Source organism: Littorina saxatilis, unplaced genomic scaffold (assembly GCF_037325665.1).
Source record: "Littorina saxatilis isolate snail1 unplaced genomic scaffold, US_GU_Lsax_2.0 scaffold_835, whole genome shotgun sequence".
Lineage (NCBI taxonomy): Eukaryota > Metazoa > Mollusca > Gastropoda > Littorinimorpha > Littorinidae > Littorina > Littorina saxatilis.
This window is the reverse complement of record NW_027128573.1, coordinates 17,501-27,500: the sequence shown is the minus strand read 5'-3', so window position 1 is coordinate 27,500 and position 10,000 is coordinate 17,501.

Below are 10,000 nucleotides of genomic sequence, written 5' to 3'. Positions count from 1 at the left end.
CTTTCCGCCATTATCATTCAACACAGACGGCCTTTCCGCCATTATCATTCAACACAGACGGCCTTTCCGCCATTATCATTCAACACAGACGGCCTTTCCGCCATTATCATTCAACACAGACTGCCTTTCCACCATTATCATTCAACACAGACGGCCTTTCCACCATTATCATTCAACACAGACGGCCTTTCCACCATTATCATTCAACACAGACGGCCTTTCCACCATTATCATTCAACACAGACGGCCTTTCCACCATTATCATTCAATCGAAGACATGCAACTCTTCTTACTAATGCTTGCCAACGCTAAAGATGATTATAAAATACCCTAATTTTCTTATTTCAGAAGAAACATGACATAGTAATACAATGTGTGCCCTTGAACACAGCAATATCTCCGAGCTGAAAAAGCCGGTGTAACACGAAATGTTTACTCCACGAAAAATTTACTCCGGAGTAAAACTTTCGTACGAAATCGTTACTCCGAGTACACCTGTCGTACGAGAAAAGAACTCCCCAAGGCACGAAAAAATTACTCCCTCCACGAAATTTTTACTCCCCGGTTTTTTTTTACTTCCAGTAAAAATCTCGTACGCGAAATCGGGATGCGGGCGAAGGGATAATGCCAATAATGTGATCTCGCGCAAACGAATATCGCAATATCCTCCCTCCACCCATTCCACACCAGGACTAACAGGGGACAAGGGAGTAAAAGCTTCGTACATCTGGCGTGGGCAGTTAAATTGCTCGTGTCAGGGTGGCCCTTTACTGGGGTTTTATTCGTCAGGGGAGTAACATTTTTGAACGAAATGTTTACTCGGAACACACCTGTTGTGTAGGGAGTTATTTTCTCGTGTTATGGCGGAGTAATGTTTTCGTAAAAGGAGTAAAATGTTCGTACGAAATTTTTACTCCGGAGTAATAATCTCGTGGGGAGTAATTTTCTCGTGTTACACCGGTGTCGAGCGCAAGGGACGTCACGCATGGCCAATTCTGTGAGACGCGCGCGTGCATGTTTACCCCACTTGAAAAAGGACTTTTAGTCAGTGGAAATGGAGAAACAAATCTTTGGTGACACTCATGCGGGACTGGGTGGCCGAGTGGTAACGCACTTGCGCTCGGAAGCGAGAGGTTGCGTGTTCATCAGGCCTGGGTCAGGCCGCAATTTTCTCCCCCCCTTTCCTAACCTAGGTGGTTGGTTCAAGTGCTAGTCTTTCGGATGAGACAAAAAAACCGAGGTCCCTTCATGTACACTACATTGGGGTGTGCACGTTAAAGATCCCACGATTGACAAAAGGGTCTTTCCTGGCAAAATTGTATAGGCATAAATAAAAATGTCCATCAAATACCCGTGGGACTTGGAATAAAGTAAAAAAATTCCATCTCACACGGCATTAGAAAAAAAAAATATGGGTAGCGCCGTATGTATGGCAGCTCGCTTTCCCCGGGGAGAAAGCAGCCCGAATTTCCATGAGGGTAACCTCACTGGACTGTAAATCTTATCCAATCCAATATCCAATCCAATCCAATATGGAGCAAAGCAAGCCGAGAGAGGAAAGAGGAAAGTACGGTCAAAGATCAAGAAGACAAAGCGGTAAGCTTTTTATGTTCAGCCACAGTGACGTGGGACGACCTAACCATATCAAAACTTGATCTCGTCGTGTCGAGGCCCCGCTGTGAATATCGTTGTGCTGCTGATTTTTTTTCTTCTCAATTTTTTGATTGCATTCAACTTAAAAAAAACACACCAAAAAGCCGGCATTTTTACGGCCATTTTGGCAACTAAATTAAATCCTAACAATTAACATTCTCACATGCATGTACGTACGCACACACGCATGCACTCACACAAGCATGCTTGCTCGCTCGCACGCAATACATAATTATTCATTCATGCGACATATACACACAGACAGAGACAGGCGGACAGACAGACACACACACCACACACACACACACACACACAATACACACGCACGCACGCATACTACAGACACAGAAACAGTCATACACACGCAAACACACACACACACACACACACACACACCGTCACTCCCCCCCTCCCACACACACACACTCACAAACACAAACTGACAACAACCGTGAAATTAGTAGCGTTTGCTAGCCCGTCTTGCGAATATTTCCATTGTCTCTGAGTAGCCCCAAAATGTGGGTATAAATAGCCTTGACGTCAACAGTTGGTTTGGAGAGAGTGGAAGGGGGTGGGGTTAGAAGGAAGGAAAGGGTGATGGTAGTGGGGAGGCCGAGAGAGAGGGAGGAGAGAGAGAGAGGGAGCGAGAGAGAGAGAGAGAGAGAGAGAGAGGGGGGGAGAGAGAGGGAGAGAGAAAGAGAGAGAGAGAGAGAGAGAGAGAGAGAGAGAGAGAGAGAGAGAGAGAGAGAGAGAGAGAGAGAGAGAGAGAGAGAGAGGGAGATGATATCCTAACAGACAGACATATAAGGCCTTGAAATGAACAGAAAGACAGACAGACAGACACAGGGCGAGTGGGCGGGAGGGGAGGGATGGGGTAGGAACGGCATGAACAGGTGAGAGGAAGGCAGGTAAAAGTGCAACCTGTTGACAAGCAAGATATGTGGAACTCTTCACCGCGACACACATAAGCTCTGACGGGTTGGCTCGGGCCACAAATAGAGCGTGGTAATTCAGGTGTGATTGTGCATTTCATTACACCCTCCCACTCTCTCTGTCTGGCGTGACGCAATGTAGGCGGGTAGGGGGGGGGGGGGGGGGGGGGTAGGGGGGATAGTGAGAGGTTCATTATGACCTGACATCGACAATAATGTGGCCGCGTATTAGAAAAAAAGACATATAGTGGTCCCCTCTCTTGAGGCGTGACGCAATGGAGGAAGGGGGGAAGGGATGAAGGGAGGGGGGGGGGGGGGATAGTGAGAGGTTCATTATGACCTGACAATTATTTGGCAGTGTATTAAGAGAAAAAAAGACATACAGTGGTACCCTCTCTTAAAGACGTGACGCAATGGGGAAGAGAGGGAGGGATAGTGAAAGGTTAATTGTGACCTGACAATTAGGTTGCAGCGTATTAGAAAGAGACACAAACAATGGTATCACTCTCTTAAAGGCACACTCGTGTCAATGTCTTGAATGTCCCAATACGTATCAGGTACGATATTTTGCTACGGCATCATGAAATAAGAATTGAAAACCCTGAAAAGGGAAACATCCGCTGTACATTGCCTTTGCACTGCAGCTGGAGGATTGCCTCCCTTGGCGACTATATTCATATTCACAGTTTGTGTCCAATTGTTTAACCTTGTATGTTATGATTTATTATTGAATTTTCGCACTAAATTCTTTCGGCAGCCAAGAGAGGTACAGTTCGGCTCATAATCTCAGATTTGGCCAGGCTCATATACACACACGCGTAAGCGCACGCGCAGACACACACACACACACACACGCACGCACGCCCGCACACACGCACGCACGCAAGCACGCACGCACGCACGCACACACACACACAAACACATACACACACACGCACGCACACACGCACGCACACACACACACACACACGCACGCACGCACGCACGCACGCACACACACACACACACACACACATTGACACACACACAGACACACACACACACACGCATACACACCGTCACAGACACACAGACACACAAACACACACACACACACGCACTGAGGATGGCTGCCTGCACTACGTTCCGTTCTTCACCAACGAGATCTTGGAAATCAAGCTGGAATATAACAGCTCTCCCTCTCTCTCTCTCTCTCTCTCTCTCTCTTTCTCACTCTCTCTGTGTGTCCCCCCACTCTCTCTATCCCCTCCCTCTCTCTCAGTCTCTATCTCTGCATTGCCCCCCCCCCCCCCTCAGGGTTTGTCCTTTTGCTATTTCAATCCCCTTTTGATTACCACTAAACTTTCATCCCCCCCATTTCCCCAAACGTCACCCTTTCATCTTAATTTTGTTTCTGTCCTCAGAAATTCCGCTTCTTTAACCCTGAGTCAGCCCCAGTGTCCAAACAGCGCGATTCTAAATACTGCGCAGAAAATCGATGAGACAAGATAGTCTGTTTGTGAAGCGGCAAGCACAGGGCCTTGTTTCAATGTGCCTCAAGCCTAATATGATAGAGCGAAGTCTACTTCATGAAGCTTACCGAACAAAACTTTGGCACTTGAATTTTCGCTAAGTCGACTTCCCGAAGTTGACTGCACGAAGATTTGTTCCTGAATTTCTTCGCAAAGTCGACTTCGGCCTCAATTAAGGACAGCTGATATCTTCTTCTTCTTGTCGATCACTCAGATGGAAACGCCGGTTCTCCGCGCAAATGTTGCCGTGCGCTGTAGGTCGTCTAGACTGCCATAGAGCTTCCCTTGCACCGTGGTCGCCTCCGCCCAGATCTGGCTCCTGAGGCCATCGTGTAGTGGGCAAGTCTGCAGCAGGTGTTCCGTTGTCATGCTGCCTGGTTGACAAGGGCACTGGTCTGACTGGCCAATTCTGAACTTGCTATATTAATTGGTCGAAGTCGACTTAGTAAAGTCTACTTCACGAAGCTGACTGCACGAAGCTTTGGCACTGAAAATTCGGTAAAAATGACTGCGCGAAGTCACTTCGGGCTCGATTCAAGCCTCAAATTAATTTGGCGAAGCCTTCTTCACGGGCACAGTTACGTGGCTAAGCCTTGTGACGTATGTTTTCAGTACAAATAAATGGAGAAGTCAGACAGACAGGTAGGTAACTCAGTGAACTGGGATGAGGTACAAGAAGCGAAACGGAGTGCCATCCAATTTCTAGCATATAACCACGTTATGTCTCAAATAGACACTAGTTATGGGGACAGAAAAACCAAGTGAACATAGCCACCCAAGTGAACATAGCCACCCAAGTGAACATAGCCACCCGAGTGAACATAGCCACCCGAGTGAACATAGCCACTCGAGTGAACATAGCCAACCGAGTGAACATAGCCACCCGAGTGAACATAGCCACCCAAGTGAACATAGCCACCCAAGTGAACATAGCCACCCAAGTGAACATAGCCACCCAATTGGATGAGAACAACACGCGGGGTCTGATTGTTGGAAATAATAATACATCTAAAATTCAACCAATCCGAACCCGCGGCTGCATCCCACCCATCCGACCCATCCGACCCATCCGACCCATTTGTTTTTCGCTTTGGCTTCGTGCACCTCGGCCCTGGGACCCACTGTCCTGGGAATCCTAGTCTGGCGGACTTTGAAACACGCGGACCCTGCACTCTTCACACCGGCACGAAGATCACATGCCTCAAACGAGTGTACCCCGGGGAACCCTGATCATGACGGGCACAGTGGCCTTGTGGCTAAGACGCTGGCCTCCCAAGCGGAAGGTCGCGAGTTCGAATCCCGTTCGAATAAGGCAAGAGATTTTTCCGATCTCCCAGGTTAACGTATACGCAGACCTGCTAGTGCCTTGCTCCCCTTTGTGTGTACACGCAAGCACAAGACCAAGTGCGCACGGAAAATATTCTGTAATCTATGTCAAAGTTCGATGGGTTATAGAAACACGAAAATACCCATCATGCTTCCCCCGAAAGCGGCGTCTGGTTGCCTGAACGGCGGGGTAAAAACAGCCACACGCGTAAAAACCCACTCGTGCAAAAATCCCAACGGAAGTGTACCTTGCAGTTTCAGCCCATGAACGAAGACAAAGAAGAAGAAGAAGCTCCCCGAAACCAGCTGTTTAAATGCAGTAGCCTTATGTTGATACAAAAACTAAATTTAAGATGCAATCAAAACCGTTCGACAATATTTTCCCCCCAGGATTTCCACATAATCCGTAAAATACCACGCGTATCTTGCAAATACAAACACGGCTCTGCATTGATGGTGATACAAGCTCCTGTGGTTTGCAAAGCCACCAGCTCCGGGCTTTCCGGCTCACTTCTCGCAATTTGCACGTTTTGTTTTTGTCGAAATTGCGAAACTGCGCAGAATACGGGCGCCTGGGGAACTGTTGCGCTTTTTCACTTGATTTTTTTTCTCTCTCCAGAACTGAGAGTCCAGAGTATGCATGGGGTCTTAAAGACCCACTCAGTCTCTTGTGAACAGCTCACCTCACCGTGTCAGATCTAGCCAGGCTTTTACATGGGATTTGTCCACCCCTCCAATAGGTCACATGCCAAAAATCAAAAATGGCTGGATGTTTTGTTGAATTAAAGAAAGCTAGGCACCAGTGCCTTTTGCGAAATGAATCCTTTAGAAAAATAGCACAGTGCACACAGAGCTCCAAGGCTGTTCAGATTTGGTATGTGACCAAGTGGAGGGATGGTCTCATTGATAAGATCTTGGACGGCGAGGCAAACTGAGACACAGAGACGCACAGTGCATGACAACTAGATACAGAGAGGGAGATAGAGAAAGAGACAGAGAGACTGAGATACAGAGTTACTCACAAAGTGACAGCTAGAGACAGAGACAGAGAGGCTCTCTCTGTTTTTACGAAGCGGATTGGGCCTTTACACTGGCACAGAAAATTATGTTTATGTCCCAGCCGTGAAACGTCAGTTCAGTTCTTCAGAGACAAGAGTGCACACACATGATGTCACTGTGAAACGTCTCATCTGAGCTACGCGGATTCTGCACAATGTATGCTTGTTCATCATGTGTTCTGTGTGTTCGTTGTTGTACAGTGTTGGGTGTTCTGGTTCGATTTGTTTACTAATACTAAACTTACTTTACCCTCTGTTGTTCGGTACACTGGGTTTATGAATGTCCGTGTCCTGTCTGTTGGTTGTTATACTGGGCTTTCTATCTGTTTTTATCCTTCATGGTTTCTGTCTGTACATTCTGGGCTTTCTGTGTGCTGTTTGCAATGCAGGGTTTTCAGTCCGTTGTTTGTTATATAGATATCTGTTAGGTATATGGGACGCGGCTACGTTTACATCCTTCAAGTATATTCATGTAGTAAGTACTACAGACTGTGTGTGAGTGTGTGTGTGTGTGTGTGTGTATGTGTGTGTGTGTGTGTGTGTGTGTGTGTGTGTGTGTGTGTGTGTGTGTGTGTGTGTGTGTCTGTCTGTCCAGTGTCTGTCTGTCTGTCTGCCTTTCTGTGTTTCCTGTCTGTCTTTTGCTCGTTAACCAGACTATAATGTTGATTAATCCAGTCGTGAGTTTTAGCTGGCGTCGTCTTTTCGTAGCGGAGGTCGAGATTTGAAGCACATTTCTGACAGACAGAATAAAACATGAATGCGATTTGAGATTGTGTCGTGATCACATTCATTGAGTCTGACGACTTAAAATTACGACATAGCTGTACAATTCTAATCCCTGCACATTACAGCGCACTTTAAAATAATCACAAACTAACGTAACGTAAGAATACACGCACTTCAACCAGTGGTTTAAAAAGGTATAGCAATCAGCGCGTACAACGCGTGGTCTCAGGGTCAAAGTCTTATCTGTCATCTTCCCACACGCGTAATTTCCCTCAACCTCCTCTAGTCTCTCTCCCCCCCCCCCCCCCCCCCCCCCCCCCCAGCGATTTTTTTTTTCAATCGACAGTTTAGCGTATAGTCACGATAAAAGTCATGAGTTCACTGATTGATTCGTAAGTAGGGGGTTCCCCGTTATCTTCGCCGATGACTCACCGGTCAGTTACTTAGTGACTCTCTCTCTCTGTCTCTAGCTGTCACTTTGTGCGTGACTCTGTATCTCAGTCTCTCTCCCTCTGTCTCTAGCTGTCACTTTGTGAGTAACTCTGTATCTCAGTCTCTCTGTCTCTGTCTCTAGCTGTCACTTTGTGAGTGACTCTGTATCTCAGTCTCTCTGTCTCTGTCTCTAGCTGTCACTTTGTGAGTGACTCTGTATCTCAGTCTCTCTGTCTTTGTCTCTAGCTGTCACTTTGTGAGTGACTCTGTATCTCAGTCTCTCTGTCTCTGTCTCTAGCTGTCACTTTGTGAGTAACTCTGTATCTCAGTCTCTCTGTCTCTGTCTCTAGCTGTCACTTTGTGAGTGACTCTGTATCTCAGTCTCTCTGTCTCTGTCTCTAGCTGTCACTTTGTGAGTGACTCTGTATCTCAGTCTCTCCCTCTCTGTCTCTATCTCTCTCTCTGTCTCTAGTTGTCATGCACTGTGTGTCTCTGTATCTCAGTCTCTCTGTCTCTTTCTCTATCTCCCTCTCTGTCTCTAGTTGTCATGCACTGTGTGTCTCTGTATCTCAGTCTCTCTGTCTCTTTCTCTATCTCCCTCTCTGTCTCTAGTTGTCATGCACTGTGTGTCTCTGTATCTCAGTCTCTCTGTCTCTTTCTCTATCTCCCTCTCTGTCTCTAGTTGTCATGCACTGTGTGTCTCTGTATCTCAGTCTCTCTGTCTCTTTCTCTATCTCCCTCTCTGTCTCTAGTTGTCATGCACTGTGTGTCTCTGTATCTCAGTCTCTCTGTCTCTTTCTCTATCTCCCTCTCTGTCTCTAGTTGTCATGCACTGTGTGTCTCTGTATCTCAGTCTCTCTGTCTCTTTCTCTATCTCCCTCTCTGTCTCTAGTTGTCATGCACTGTGTGTCTCTGTATCTCAGTCTCTCTCAGTCTATGTTTCTTTCTCTATCTGTCTCTATCTGTCTCTGTCTGTCCCTGTCTGTCTCTGTCTATGCCTATCTCACTATGTGTCTCTGTATCTCAGTCTCTCTGTCTCTTTCCCTATCTGTCTCTGTCTCTGTCTCTGTCTCTGTCTATCTCGATGTGTGTCTCTGTATCTCAGTCTCTCTGTCGTTCTCTGTTTGTCTCTCTCTCTCTGTCTCTGCCTATCTCACGGTGTGTCTCTGTATCTCAGTCTTTCTGTCTCTATCTATCTGTCTCTCTCTGTCTCTGTCTCTGCCTATCTCACGGTGTGTCTCTGTATCTCAGTCTTTCTGTCTCTATCTATCTGTCTCTCTCTGTCTCTGCCTATCTCACTGTGTGTCTCTGTATCTCAGTCTTTCTGTCTCTATCTATCTGTCTCTCTCTGTCTCTGTCTCTGCCTATCTCACTGTGTGTCTCTGTATCTCAGTCTTTCTGTTTCTTTCTCTCTCTGTCTCTTTCTATCTCGCTGTGTGTCGCTGTAACTCAGTCTCTCTGTCTCTCTCTGTCTCTCTGCATGTCTCCATCTCTGTCCATGTCTGTCTGTCTCTGTCTGCCTGCATGTTTCTGTCTCTCTCTGTATGTCTCCTAAGCAGTTGTTGTGTAAGAATAGTTATTTGTATCAAATAAGAAATGTTCATTTGAGGGGAATGTTTGCACGTTTCAGATTTGGTATGTCACCCTTAAATAACCATTATTTACAATATAAACCCAATGTGAATAACGTAGACAGACTGTGCCCTTTCTGTTCAGATGATACACTTGAAACGGAAGTTCATGTTTTACTTGTTTAGCCCGCGTATAATGAGATAAGAGTTGAATTAATAGCCTCAAAGTATTATCGGAACCCATCCATGTTTATAGAATGTGCCAATTACTATCTTCTACAAATGTCCAAGTGGTAAGACAACTAGCAACGTATATTTATAAAGCTCTACGAATTCGCACTGATTCTCTGGAAAATGCACAGTTGCAGGATGCAGGTCCATAATGTTGCCTTTTCTGCTTCTTTTAAACATGTTTAGATTGTGTTATGTGTCACCAGTCGTGTAATGGCCCAGAGGCGCCCTTACAAATAAAATGTCCGACTTCTGACTTCTGTATGTCCCTAGCTCTATATTTGTCTGTCTGTCTGTCTGTCTGTCTGTCTGTCTGTCTGTCTGTCTGTCTGTCTGTCGGTCTGTCTGTCTGTCTGTCTGTCTGTCTGTCTGTCTGTCCGTCTGTCTGTCTCGCCGTCTCTCTGTCTCTGTCTCTCTTTCACTATCTCTCTCTCTCTCTCTCTCTCTCCAAGTTTGTCTCTCCGTTTCCCTCTCTCTCTCCGTCTTCGTCTCTCTCTCTCTCTGTCTCTGTCTCCGTCTCTCTCTCTCTCTCCCTCTCTCTCTCTCTCTGTCTCCGTCTC